Source organism: Otolemur garnettii, unplaced genomic scaffold (assembly GCF_000181295.1).
Source record: "Otolemur garnettii isolate 467f Iridium unplaced genomic scaffold, OtoGar3 scaffold00008, whole genome shotgun sequence".
In the NCBI taxonomy this organism is placed as follows: domain Eukaryota; kingdom Metazoa; phylum Chordata; class Mammalia; order Primates; family Galagidae; genus Otolemur; species Otolemur garnettii.
In genome coordinates this window covers 33,199,658-33,215,172 of record NW_003852403.1, presented here as the reverse complement: position 1 = coordinate 33,215,172, position 15,515 = coordinate 33,199,658, and the positions used below count along the sequence as shown (strand labels likewise).

General features: G+C 40.6%; 1 protein-coding gene across 3 annotated transcripts in view; it reads right to left on the bottom strand.

The window, feature by feature from the left end:
• Positions 1–15,515, bottom strand: part of PAPSS2 (3'-phosphoadenosine 5'-phosphosulfate synthase 2) — a 90,634-nt gene that overhangs the window by 63,306 nt on the left and 11,813 nt on the right. The window lies entirely within an intron of this gene.

Here is a 15,515-nt window from a genome sequence, read left to right as displayed (position 1 = left end):
CCTGGGCTCAAGCAAGTCTCCTGCCTCAGCCTCCCAAGCAGCTGGGACCACAGGCACCTGCCACAACACCCGGCTATTTTTTGGTTGCAGCCATCATTATTGTTTGGTGGGCCCAGGCTGGATTCGAACCTGCCACCTTAGGTGTATGTGCTGGCGCCTTAGCCACTTGAGCCACAGGTGCCGAGCCTCCTCCTGTTCTCTTTTCCTTCTTTCTTTTTTGTTACTTTTCCTCTCTCCCCCAATCCCTCTCCCCTCTCTTTGTCTCTCTCTTCCTTTCTTCCTTCCTTTCTTACTTTAGAGCATAGAGCATTTGTTGCTCTGGGATAAAAAATGTAAGTCTGAATTTCACTGAATGAACAAGACAAAAATATCAGTCATGAAATCATTGGCTGGACGCGGTGGCTCATGCCTATGATCCTAGCACTCTGGGAGACTGAGGCAGGGGGGATGCTTGGGCTCAGGAGTTTGAGACCAGCCGGAGCAACATGAGACCCCATCTCTAGCAAAAATAGAAAGATTAGCCAGGTGTGGTGGGATAAGGCCATGGTGCTCTAGTCCAGCAACAGAGCAAGACTCTCTCTCAACAAACAAACAAAAACAACAACAAAAAAGCATGGATAACATTTTCACTATTAAACTTGAATTTCTTCCTCTGTTATTCACATAGATTGCATGTTTTTCTGCATTTAGAAGACAAGTCTGAGTAATTATGTACACACTGATATTCACCCAAATACACGGGCTACATAAAATGCTGAGGATAAAACCTCATGACAAATAATTCGTTCAGGTGCAGCGATGCAACTGGGTGGTTGGTTGTGCAAGATGTCACATTACTTATGGTCAGTAATAGAATAGCCAACCCACCTCTGCTGGGAACTCAGAAATATGAAAGCTTATTGAATGGAAAGGTAGTGCCACTTAACTCTCCATCTATAACAACCCATTTGATTCATGAGAGTTCAATCGAGAATATAAATAAAGAACTGACTACCGATGAGGAGGCCGGGCTGTGTCAATACTTCACACATGGCTTTCTTTAGGTTTTTCCTCGAGACATTACCATCTTCTGCACTGTGGGCAGGCAGAAGTGGGCACTGGCCCAACAAGCCTGGCAAACATTAGGGTTGCCGAGGTTGTGGGCTTCATCCTCCTGTGTAGTTTAGGATACTTCCTAGTAAAACAGGAGGAGGGGATTTATTATGATAGAAGTTGGCTTTACTTTAGTTTTTAGAACAGTTTTGCCCTATTGAATATAAGTTATATGCACAAAACTTTGAGACACAGGTACCTTCTTATAATGTGAAATGTTTCTTATTTATTCTTTTGCAAATGAAATATTTAACTACCACGTTAAGAATTTTATTTAGCTATAGAAAAAGTTATCCCTTGGAAAGAAGGAATAGGGAAAAGACAAAGTGCTGGTCAGTATAGAGTGTATTTTTTATTTTTGAGACAGAGTTGCATCATGTCACTCTCGGTACGGTGCTGTGGCGTCACAGCTCACAGCAACCTCAAACTCTTGGGCTTAAGTGATTCTCTTGCCTCAGCCTCCCAGTAGCTGGCTATTGTTTTGTTGCTGTTGTTGTTGTTGTTTGTTATCATTGTTGTTTAGCAGGCCCCAGCCAGGTTCAAACCCACCAGCCCCAGTGCATCTGGCCAGTGCCCTAACCCCTGAGCTACATGCCACAAGCCTATAGTTTTTAAAACACTGTCTCCTTTCTCCCCCTAACCCTTCACATACCTACATATAATTATTCTGGTCCAGAAAATGCACATCTTTTGTTCTTTGAAGCCACGTGATCCCACATGGTTAAAAAACAGGTTCCCATTGTTTAAACTCCCTCAGTGAAAGATGGAAAGGGTCAGGGACTCGCTCCCTTTGGAGCACTTCATGCCACTGGTGTTTGGCACAAATTCAGCTCCTGCAGAGGCAATTCTGCCTCTAGGTAGTTCAGTTGGCTCTCAACTCCCCACACTCGTGGCCTCAGGGATTTGACTCTGTTTATCAGCACTGAGCCCTCCCGTCCGCACAGAATGCTTTAGGATCTAAAGGGCACTTTCTTGCTTCTCTTGCATGTGGTACTTAGAAATCTAGAGGTTACAAGCCCTGACTTTGAGAGCGTCCCCTCCTTTACTCCATCCTTTAATGATGGATATGCTGTTCCCATAACATAGATCTGTTCCTGCAACAGTCTGTCCTTTTGGGTAATGATTTATTTCATCATACAACTACTAGAATGACACAGCTTAATGACTTCTTTTAGGGCAACCAACCAGTTATTTTCCTTCCGTTCAGGCAAAGCTTTGCTGCCTTATAGCATAGCATACTTGGTTATAAAATGTCTTTAACAACACTAGGCTCTGTCCAGGTATGTGTTAGACGTCTCTTTTCCCTAGAAGTCTAACATTCCTGTGTCCTTCTTGTCTTTCCCCCTTCCTATTTTTTTTTTTTTTTTTTTTTTTTTTTTTTTTGTTGAGACAGAGCCTCAAGCTGTCACCCTGGGTAGAGCGCTGTGGCATCACAGCTCACAGCAACCTCCAACTCCTGGGCTCAAGCAAGTCTCCTGCCTCAGCCTCCCAAGTAGCTGGGACCACAGGCGCCCACCACAATGCCTGGCTATTTTTTGGTTGCAGCCGTTATTGTTGTTTTTGGTGGGCCTGGGCTGGATTCGAACCCACCACCTTAGGTGTATGCAGCTGGTGTCTTAGCCACTTGAGCCACAGGCACCGAGCCTCCTATTCTGTTTTCAATTGTTCGAACCATTCCTGAAAAGGACAGAGAGCATGAGGCCCAGTAATGTCCTTTCTTCTAAAGCTTCCTTGTGTAAGCCATTTAGATCACTTGTGCTTCAGTCTGTTGTGTCCATTCTTCATAACAGCCCCCAACTGGAGACAACTCAAAAGTCTATCAGCCTGTGAATAGATAAAAATCGTATCATATCTGTATAATGGAATCCTGGTCAACCATAAGAAGGCATGAAGAACTGATACCAGCTATAACACAGATGAACCTTGAAAACATTATGCTAAGTGAAAGAGACAACACAAAAGATGACACAGTTTATTATTCCATTTATAGGGATTATACAAAACAGGAAAACACCTGTAGACAGAAACTCATCTGTGATTATCTGTCATAATCTGGTGATTTCCTTCAACTTGGGATATGAATAGGAAGGATTATAAATTGGCACCAGGAATCTTTTCAGTGTAATGAAAATATGCTAAAATTAAATTGTGGAAATGGTTGCACAACTCTGTAAATTTACTAGGACTCTTTTGTTTGTTTGTTTGTATTTGAGACAGACTCTCACTTTCTCACCCTCAGTAGAGTGCGGTGATGTTATAGCTCACAGCAACCTCAAACTCTTGGGCTTAAACAATTCTCTTGCCTCAGCCTCCCAAGTAGCTGGGATTATAGGCATCCCTCAGAACGCCCAGCTATTTTTAGAGATGGGATCTCATTCCTGCTCAGGCTGGTTTCGAACTCCTGAGCTCAGGTGATCCACCTGCCTTGGCCTCCCAGGCCAGGCTAAGATTACAGGTGTGAGCCACAGCACCCGGCCAGGACCCTACCTTGTATAAAGTGGCTGCATTTTATGATATGAAAATTATTCTTCAATAAATCTGTTTTAAAGATGAGTCTTTTGATTCTTTTTTTTTTTTTTTTGAGACAGAGTCTCAAGCTGTCTCCTTGGGTTAGAGTGCTGTGGTGTCACAGCTCACAGCAACCTCACCTTCTTGAACTTAAACAATTCTCTTGCCTCAACCTCCCAAGTAGCTGGGATTACAGGCACCACCCCAACACCCAGCCATTTGTTGTTGTTATCGCACTTGTCATTGTTATTTAGCAGGCCTGGGCTGGGTTTGAACCCGCCGGCCTTGGTATATGTGGCTGGTGCCCTACCCACTGAGCTACGGGCACCACCAAGTCTTTTCATTCTTTGATGAAAATCTTGAGTTAGCCCATTTTATTCTCTCACTTAGAAACCCTTCAAATTTTTGTGGTGGTTCCAAAATGTACAATTTTTGTCTATGACCAAGAGGATACATCATAATATATTTTACTCTAACTCTACTATAAAAACTCCTCTGCTTTGGTACATTTTGTTGTTGTCATTGTTAAGACAAAATCTTGCTCAGTCATCCAGGCTGAAACCCAATTATAGCTCATTGCAGACTCTAAGCCCTGGGCTCGAGTGATCTTCCAGTCTTATCACCCCCAGTAGCAAGGACTACAGGGACACGTCACCATGCTCTGCTAACTTTTTTCAAAGTTTTTGTAGAGATGGGATCTCCTTCTTGCCCAGGTTGATCTCAAACTCCTGGCCTCATGTGATCTGATCTTCCAGCCTTGGCCTCCCAAAGTGCTAGAATTATAGGCACGAGCCAACCACACTTTCTTCATTCTGACAAGACTGTGACAAGCATAGTTTCAAGAATTTCAAAGCCAGGGCTGACCTGTATGTTTATGACTGTCCAGTTGAGGCTCTAAGAAATACACAGACAGATAAACTGTGGTGTAGTCCCATGATGAGGAATGCTACACAGAATTCTTTCTCAACCTTGGCTCTATCGACACAATTTGGGGCCTTTTAATTTTTTGCTACAGAGGGCAGTATTGTGCATTAGGACAATAGCAGCTGTCCCACTTCCCTGCATTGTAGACAACTAGAAAAATATCTCCAGGCATTCTAAATCACCCCCAGTTGAGACTCACTGCTCTATAGCAATGAAAATGAACAATTTCCAGTCATACACAACCAACGTGAATGATTCACATATATAACTTGGTGCAAAAGAAGTCATACCTAGAAGAGTGTATTATGTAGAATTCCACTTATAAAAGTTAAAAAAAAAAAAACAGTCAAAACTAATCAGGATGGCTACCTAATAGAGGGAGGCAGTGACTGGAAGTTGTCGCTGGCATTCAGGTAATACTCCTTTTCCTAATCTTTGTGCCCGGTTACACAAATGTGTTTTCACTTTATAAAAATTAATTGAGCAGCACACTTGAAGTTTATGTATTTTTCTGTATGAATTTATACCTAAATAAAAAGTTTAAAAATATGGATCATGGCTGCTGTAAAAACAGAGGGCATTTGAAGTGACTTGGGAGGGGCCCCACACCTTTCTAACAGGATGCTAATTCATCCCTCTACAGGCCAATCATGGTTCCTTCTGGCCCACCCCAAACTGCAAGACAGAAATCCAGTGTATTCTGTTGATGAATGAAAGCTTGTTCCTGGGATACTTTGTTATCCAGGTGCCAAAGCCAACCCGTTCACCCCCCACTTTCAATTCATGCTTGCAAAGCACAGACTTAAAATTGACTTCAGTGTGAAACTGAGCTAGGACAAACTCAAATAAAGGAAGGCTCACTCCAAGGCTAAAGACAATAGGAATGGGTCTAGTTCCCATGTCTGGGAATATTACAAATCCCCCTTCAGTAATACAAGTGCCCACAGGACAACCAGAGTTGTTTTTTACAGTAGTGGAAGATAAGTTATGCTGATTCATTCTTGTTTCACTCTTGCTTGGACTTCTCCTAGCAATTAACATGTTCTTGCAGATAGTGGTCTATGGAGCCAATAGTGGACTAGATATGAACCCTGCAATTTGTGATCATAGTGACCTTTACTCAGGCAGAGTTAGGTGGCACCAGACCCAGAGTGAAGACTGATAACCAATAGATACATTCTGCATACAGCTTAGGGGGAAAGCTGCAAAGCATGGGAAGTTACTGTTACTAGCCTTTAAATTTCATCTATGTATACAAGGCCTGACAAGTTTGTGAGCTCACTTAGAACAAGTGTGACAAGCCTCTTTGCTGAATGACACTACAATCACCTTTAAAGTACTCCCTTAGAGGCTACATACTGATGCCAGCTCCTAGTCCACCTTTCAAAGCAATTTTAGAATTCTTGTTCTGGAATGGCCACCAAAGCTATTGCTGTATTACCCTTAATGTCCTGAATGCCATCAAAATGTCTTCCTTTCAGTATTTCCTTTATCTGTGGGTAAAGAAAAAGTCACTGAGGGCCAGATCGTGTGAGTAGGGAGGGTGTTCCATTTCTTTACTGACTAAAAACTCCCTCACAGAGAGTGCAGTGTGAGCTGGTGCATTGTTGTGATGCAAGAGCCATGAGTTATTGGCCAAGATTTTCCACTAAGATTTTCCTGGGGCAGTGCCTGTGTCTCAAAGGAGTAGGGTGCTGACTCCATATGCTGGAGGTGGCAGGTTCAAACCCAGCCCCAGCCAAAAACTGCAAAAAAACAAAAAAAATAAGATTTCCTAACTGGGCTTGGTGCCCCTAGCACAGTGATTACAGCGCCAGCCACATACCCTGAGGGTGATGGGTTCAAATCTGGCCCGGGCCTGCTAAACCACAATGACAACTATAACAACAACAAAAATAGCCAGGTGTTATGGTGGGCACTTGTAGTCCCAGCTACTCAGGAGACTGAGGCAGGAGAATCACATAAGCCTAAGAGTTTGAGGTTGCTATGAGCTGTGACGCCATGACACTCTACTGCGGGTGACATAGTAAGACTCTGTCTCAAAAAAAATAAAAAAAAATTTCCTGTTTCTCTATTGATCTTTATTTGATCTGCTATGTTTCTCCCAGTCAGCTGACAATTATGATGCATAATTCAATGAACTTTTGCACTGTTTTCATCAGTTCTGCTCTTTACTGGCCACTCTGACCCCTCTTCATCAGTGACATATTACCTTCCCTCAGAAAAAAGCATTTCATCCATTTGTTTGTGGCCAATTTCTTCATGGCATTCTCTCCATAAACTTGGACTAACATGTCCCTGATTTCACTTCCACTCTTGCTGAGGTTAACTGCTTGCTTTGTGGTAAGTTGTGAGGTTCTTTGTCTCTCCCTGCAAAGTGTTCTGTTTTCTGCCAGCATTCATGTAACTTTAGCAGGTTAATTTATTAGATTGCAAATGGGATAAAATCTCAGACCTTTCCCAGTTTTTGACTATATACATTATGTGTATATTTTCAAAATTTTGTTTTCAAAAAGTAAATCTCTTACTCAATTCTCTTCACTAGAGGCAATGATACTATTAATTTACTATGTATCCTTCCAGACATATTCTAAGCATTTATAAACATACATTTCTACCTCTTTTTTTCTCCCAAACGTTACCAGACTATAGACACTGTTTTACAGCATGCTTCTTTTACTTTACAAAATGCTTGGAGAGCTTTCCATGGCTATACACTGAAGGGATATCACAATATTTTTAACAGATGCCAATTAGCAGTCATTATAGATGTACTATACTAATAAAATAGTACAGAATACTACTTAAACAATCCTCCTACTGATTGATATTTAGGTTGTTTCCAATTTTTTGTTACTAAATGATACCAAGAATACTCTTGCATATACATCTTACCCATTTGCAAGATCTCCTTAGGGGGAAAAATTGCTATAATTTGAATTTTTAGCTTAAAAAATATGCTCATTTTAATTTTAGTTTCAACAGTGATTTCCAAACATCCTCTATGGAAGAGAACTAAGACACATCTCTGCTAGCAATGTATGGGAGTGCGTGCTTACCCACATACCTTGGCCAACACAACATTTTGGCTACAATTTTTAACTATGCCATTCTGATAAGGTGAAAATTAAATCTCATATGTTTAACTTGCATTCCTTATGATGAATGGCAATGAACATTTTTCATATGTTTGAGAGCCATTTATATTTCCTTTTTCTGTGAAATTTCATATTCATTCTCATGTTTTTCTATTGAATTCTTTGTTTGTTTTTGAGACAGTCTCACTGTTACCCCAGCTGGAATGCATGATAGCTCACAGCAACCTCAAATTCGTGAGCTCAAGCAATCCTTTTACCTCGGCCTCCCAAGAAGCTGGGACTACAGGTGCCTATCAACATGCCTGGAAAATACTCTGTTGGTTTTTAAAATATTGATTTGCAGGAACTCTATATATTTTAGAAAACAGTCTCATATCTCCCATGAGTTAAAATTTTCTCCCAAGTTGTTTGTCTTTTGACATGTTTTGATTTTGAAAAAATGTTAGAATGTAACTTAAAAAATTTATAATTAAAACATTTTTGTAATATCTGAGTTTGTGTCACCCTTATAAAGGACTTCCCCATTCTGAGATTATAAAAGTTCCATGTTTTCTTCTTGTAGTTATAAGGGTTGTCTGAATGCTAAAATCTTTGCTCCATCAAACCTCTCCTTTTTAAAATCGATTTTTAAAATACAGATTAAAGTGCTTAACTTTATTCACAAGGCTAAGCACATATCTCTGTTAAAAGATTATTTACTCAACTATGTGATTGTGTTTTTTTAATCTCCATTCTTTGGCAAGTACTGACTTATGATCTTAGATATGGAAGGGTTCAAAGTACAGCCCACGCACACTTATAAACCTTATATAGTGAGTGCTATTAACCAATAAAGAGAGAGTGGATAGCTCTTCAGCTGCAAGTTGATAAAAGGCTTTTACTGCAAAAGCATTTGAAATTACATTGCCTGAGAAACTGAAGATGATTCAAAAGAGGTACATAGACCTTTAGGGGATGGCTCCTTAGCTCATCATGCTGCTTCTACAGAGGGCTAATGAGAGAGCTTGATGTAGAATTTCCTCTTCCTTCATACCCACCCTGGTTACTAGATGCCAAGCCGCTTTAGGCTGTATCATTTTTGGTCCTAAATTCTCCTGAAATTTATTTTCCATCCTATAGTTATACTGGAGAATTAAAGGGAAAGGGAAAATGTACATTTATTTTAGCTTTGATATGTCCAGGTATATAGCTTTCCAAATAGTTACAATCAAATTCACTTCCAAATAATATTGAAGGGAAAAAGAAGGGGAACAAAGCTGCTGTCCTTTTAAAAGAAAAAAAAATGTGTGTGTGTGTGATTAAATATAAATCATAAAACCTGTCATTAAGAATTTCCATTACCACTTTTACACCGCTGGTAGGACTGCACACTCACTAAAACAACCTTTTTGGAAGGAAGTATGGAGAATCCTCAAAGAATTCAAATTAGACCTCCCATTTGATCTGGCAATCCCATTACTAGGCATCTACCCAGAAGAAAAAAAAAATCCTTTTACCATAAGGATATTTGCACTAGACTGTTTATAGCAGCTCAATTTACAATTGCCAAAATATGGAAATAACCTAAATGCCCACCAACCCAGGAATGGATTAACAAGCCACGGTCTATGTATACCACTAAAAAAGATGGAGACCTTACATCGTTTGTAGTAACCCGGATGGAGGTGAAACACATTCTTCTTGGTAAAGCATCACAGGAATGAAGAAGCAAGAATCCAAGTACTCATTTCTAATATGAAGCCAGTAGATGAGCTGATACAGGGGAAGGTAGGAGAATGAGGGAGCAGGGTAAGGGGAGGAGGGAGGGGACGGGGAGATAATGGTGTACAGCAGACCCCTTTGGGGTGGGACACAGTTATCAAGAGGAACTTTATCTAATAAATGCAATCAGTGTAACCTAACTCTTTGTACCTTAATGAATCCCAAACAATAAAAAAAAATAATTTCCATTATCTTTAGTGTTAGTCATCTTATCTTTTTAAGCCTGTGTTTCTTGCAAAAAATTTCTGCCTTTCCTTTGCTGCATTAATAAAATGATATCTGTGAAAATAAGTGTTATATAAGGCAACATATTAATTTTTAAACCAAATGAGATAAAGTTGATCAGATGAATCAAGTCAATAAATCTATTAGCTGGGGTGGAAAGGCACAAAGATTATGAATTAATTTTATTCAATCTAAGTTTTATGTGGCAGATATGAAATGTACAAGTGGTTCCATTTCCGTCCACTAATGTATTTCTTCCAGAAATGCTAGAATTACACTGATAATTCACAAAAGAAAAGCGGGTCTCTTTTTAGAGGGTCCTTCCAATGTGGGTCTTTAATATTCTTGTTCATCAAATATGACAAGGGAATTCTTTCAGATTTATTAGTCCATACAATGTTCAACAGTGAGGTCTGGAGAATTCCATTCTGAAGAAGTACAAGCTACTTTCTTAAGCTACTCCCATAGTGTGACGTGGGAATGGGGCAGATTTCCAAGATAGTCACCATAGTCAAGAATGGCTAAGAAAGAATGATCTCCTGGTTTTTGCAGAAAGCTGTGTCTTCTCATTAGGTCATAGTAAAACAGAACAAGGACAGCAAGCTTTTAAATGTTCCAGCTGGAATATTTAACTGTAAATATTCCCCCAGGAACATGGTAATCACAGAAGTCTACAGTAGCTGGAATGGGGCCTTCTTTTTTTTTTTAATCTGGAAAGGGCACATAGCATTCTAAAGTAAGAGGAATATAGCTGATGGCCCTCAGGCATGTCACATTGCTCCTGTCTGTGTGGTGAAGGTATTAGGCTAAGCATGCTTCTCAAGCCTTGCTGAAATAGGAATCCTCAGAGCCAGCCATCTAATACAATCAGATTCTCTGGGAGTGGAGTTCAGAAATCAATATTTTGTGCAACTCAGCAGGGTTAACAAATACTGGATTCGGCTCGGCGCCTGTGGCTCAAGTGGCTAAGGTGCCAGCCATATACACCTAAGGTGGCAGGTTCGAATCCAGCCTGGGCCCGCCAAACAACAATGATGGCTACAACCAAAAAAAAAATAGCCAGGTGTTGTGGCAGGCGCCTGTGGTCCCAGCTACTTGGAAGGCGGAGGCAGGAGACTCGCTTGAGCCCAGGAGTTGAAGGTTACTGTAAGCTCTGATGCTACAGCACTCTACCCAGGGGGACAGCTCGAAGCTCTGTCTCAAAAAAAAAAAAAAAGAAATACTGGATTCCATGATCTCCAAGGTTCCATTCAGATCTCACTAAATTAATAGAAGATTCAGAATGCCAAGGTAATGAGGGGAATACAAGGAAGCCTAAAATTCAGGCAGGTGTAAGCGAGTTCTGATCAGGGACTTCCTACACAGACATACTAGCAGAAAATTATATTCTCAAATGAACCTTCTCTCGACATGAATGATAAAGGAGCTTGACTTAGTAGGAACTACACAGTACAGTTCAAGGGATGAACATGAAAGGCCTTATGTGATTAACCTGTGGTAGCATTTGCACTTTCACCCAATTCCAAATTGATGAGATGTATACACATCAAGTTTTGAAATCCAGTCACTCAAATCTTTTTTACTGCAAACAATAATTCAAAGATTATAAACAGGTATGGTTTTATTTAATTTCTCACTGAAAAATATCAAGAGTTGATAGGTGTGAACCAAGAGAATTATTCTGTAACCATATTATACACATCTTATTTTATGGAAGAAAGAGATAACACTAAAAATTGACAACTAGGGCCAATGCTCTGACTAAGAGGGTGTTGGAAGCCAATTCCTAGAAGGGGTGCCATTTGAACAGGGTTTTAAAAAATTAAAACATGGCTGGTGCAGTGGCTCATGCCTGTAATCCTAGCACTCTGGGAAGCTAAGGCAGATGGATTTCTTGAACTCAGGAGTTCGAGACCAGCCTAAGCAAGAGTGAAACCCCATTGCTCTAAAGATAGAAAAAACTAGTGGGGGGTTGTGGTGGGTACCTATAGTCCCAGCTACTTGGGAGGCTGAGGCAGGAGGATCCCTTAAGCCCAAGAGTTTGAGGTTGCTGTGAGCTATGATGCCATGACACTCTACTGAGGCCAAGAGAGTAAAACTCTGATTCAAAAAAAAAAAATAAAAATTAAAACAAAATAAAATATGGCCTGTTAACTCAAAGTTTAGTCAATAGGGCATAGTCAAAGTCAATCTTAAATTGAAGATCCTAGACATGTGTCTTTTGAGGGGAGTCTCTGAACCCCCTGAATCCATATGTAAAAATTGTTTGTCCATGTCTACGTCTGTGTGTGCATGAGAGCATGTGGGTGCACCCTTGTGCAGAGGTTTCTTATCCTTTTTTTGAAACAAGAACCCTTTTCATAGCCTGTAGACTCTTTCTCAGGAATTGTTGTTGTGTGACAGCCTTGCTAATTTTATTGCCCAGGCTAGAGTGCAGTGGTGTCGTCATAGCTGACTGCAACCTCACACTCGTGGGCTCAAGTGATCCTCCTGTCTTAGACACTTGTAGCTGGGATTATAGGTTTGGGAGCTTTTGCTATGCTTTATGTATCTTCTAAGATACATAGACACAAAAAGGAAAAGAGAAATAAAGTAGGGGGTTAAAATGAAATGGTACTAAGCATTGAAGATAGTGCAAAGAATAAAAGCAAACCAAACATTCATTTCTGAGCTTTCCAGTAGGCATCTCGAGGGGACTCAGACAATCACAGATGTACAATTTCTCAAGGGATTATACCAAAAAAAGAAAGAAACTCAGAAAAATATAACCCTTCTGGTACTAAGACTACACAGAAATGGAGCGGCACCTGTGGCTCAAAGGAGTAGGGCGCCGGCCCCATATGCCAGAGGTGGTGGGTTCAAACCTGGCCCCGGCCAAAAACTGCAAAAAGAAAAAAAAAAAGACTACACAGAAATCTTCCCTATGATCTTTATGAAGAGAATAGTTTATAAAAATAATCCTACAGATCTTTATAAAGGGAATGTTGCAATTGATAAACAATAACTCAATAATATCATTACAGTAGACACAATAATGAGCTCCACAGAACTTTTTAAAAAAATAATGTTTTTCTTAAAAAACAAAACAATGGCAATATACCAAACAATTCAATAGGGCTCATGACGTGCACAGGTGGGACTCAGATCTCTCAATTCAGATGCATAGAGTGACATGTTGACAGATCACTGGCGTAGATAAGTCAGAACTGAACACTGGTCCCCACTGTCTGCACCAGGAAGTGGCAGATTTTTCTTAACTGGTCAGAGAGTCAACATCTTCAGCTTTGCAGGGCACATGGTCTCTGTCAAAAATACCCATCCCTGCTGTGAAAGTACCCACAGTGTGTACATGAATGGGCATCACGTGTTTCAATAAGCTTTATTTATAGACACTGAAATTTGAGTTTCATATACTTCTCTCATGTCATGAAATATAATTCTTCCTTTGGTTTTTTTCTCCCATGTGTTTAAAAATGTAAAAGCCATCTAGGAGTGGTAGCTCACACTCGTAATCCCAGCACTTCAGGAAGCTGAGGCAGGAGGATAATTTGAGGCCAGGAGTTCAAAGCAGTTCGGACAATATATCCTGTCTCCACAAAAATTAAAAAAAAAATAGCCAAGCATGGTAGTAGATCTACTTACTCAGGAGGCTGAGGTAAGAAGATCACTTGAGCCCAGGAGTTCAAGGTTATAGTAAGCTGGGATCACAGCACTATATTCTAGCCTGGGTAAAGAGTAACACCAAGAACAAAGGAAAGAAGGAAAGAAGGGAGGGAAATATCGAGGGAAGAAGGGGAGAAAGGAAGAAAGGGAAAAGAAAAGAAAAGAAAAAGTTAAAAATTTAAAAAATATGAAAACCATTCTTAGCTTATAGGCTTACAAAAACAGGCAGGCAACTGGTGTTGGCCCACACATTGTAATTTGCAAATCCCTGGCATACAGGACCAAGTTTCCTTCCAAGGTATCTCATTAAGACTTTGTTGTCTTCTCTTTGCTCAAGCTTCTGCTGTATCAACTTTTTAATGTAATAACTCTTTCTACACTTTTTTTTTTTTAAGACAAGAGTCTCATTATGTTGCCCTTGGTAGAGTGCCATGGCGTCACAGTTCACAGCAACCTCTAACTCTTGGGCTTAAGCGATTCTCTTGCCTTACCCTCCCAAGTAGCTGGAACTATAGGTGCCCGCCCCAACACTCAGCTATTTTTTGGTTGCAATTGTCATTGTTGTTTAGCAGGCCCAACCTGCCAGCCTCAGTGTATGTGGCTGGTGCCCTACTCACTGAGCTACGGGCACGGAGCCTCTTTCTACATTTTATCTGCAACTAACTATAAACAAAGTCAGCCAGGATGATATGTAGAACAGACATGTCTTCAGAGTTTTCTTGTTTTTTGTTGTCGAGACAAGAGTTTCACTTTGTCACCCTTGGTAGAGCACTGTGGTGTCACAACTCACAGCAACCTCAAACTCTTGGGCTCAAGTGATTCTCTTGCCTCAGCCTCCCAAGTGGCTGGGACTACAGGCACCTACCACAACGTTCAGCTATTTTTCTGGTCTTGAACCTCAGGCAATTCACACGCCTTGGCCTCCCAAGTGCTAGGATTACAGGCGTGAGCCACTGTGCCTGGCCCATCCAGAATTTTTATGTGCCATGGAAATAAGAAAGCAATCCAGGACAAAGTAGTAGCAAGGAAATATTTCAGTGCCCAGTGTCCTCATTAAGATACACACAAAAAGAAAAACTTGAATGTACAACTCTCTCTATTTCAAAGATCATGCATTAATTTTTTGGAAACATAAAAATATGTATAATTAGCGAAGTCACTTAATTTGCATGTTATAGCATTTCCAGCACTAGATCTCCCAATGAAAATGAGGCCGCATCATGTTGCACAGCACACATTCAACGTGGTGCAATCCTAATAAGAAAAACCTTTCATTCCAAATACCATTCAGATGTCTCTGAGCCTGCGTCTGTTCTCAAGAGACAAAACGTAAGACTAGGCTGCTGATCTTGGCAAAGTTGCGTCGCCCTACTATTATATTGGCTCACAAAAGGACTGCAGGGAATTTACATCATCTCTTTACTGTAGTGTCTTCATCTATGACTTGTAGTCCTTATAGCTACCTGTCATGGAGCTACTGTACTAATGGAATGTTATGAACGAGTCTTAAAGAACATAATGAAAGGTATTACTCATACCCAGAGGAACTATAACACAGGGAGGTAGCACACATCAAATTAAGTCTCCTGCAAAGTGCAACTGCCATCAGAAAATGCTTAAATCCACACAATGATAGTGGTCAACGGGGGTCTCAGCTGCCCCTCCTCATGCTAGCCCTGTTGGTGGTCCACTGCAGGGCTGTGCTTGGTTACTGTGTCATTTCTTAATATTCTTTCCCAATTGGTTCTAGTAATGAGGCTGTGTGTATAACACAGGCTCCTTGAACCATGAAAGATTAAAATTCTGTACTGAGCTGTGGAAATGCTGCCGAAACCTCTAGTACATCCAGAGATCAGGCCCTTAGCTTTTGGGGCTTTGGGAACTTGTAACTCATGAATGCTCAACTGTCCAGCACTCACATAATGAACAAGGCAGGGTCTAGAGTTACGTGTAAGTCACTGCAATTATTTCTAAGGACACTTATTCTTGAGTGCATGCATTTACCCACTAGAACACTGAAGCCTTGTATTCTGAAGGTGAAATGTTGGGTTCGATTCCAAAGACTACTGTTCCTGAAACCGGCTGCAGAGCCTCATCCAAACTAACGTTTATTGCCTTTTAATGGTATTTGCTAAAATCCACATCTTCTAAAGATTATACAACATTCCAAAGGCCCCTGAGGAAAATCACTGTCAAAAGCAACCACATCATTTTTTTTCAATTCTTCACTGCGTTAATCTGCAT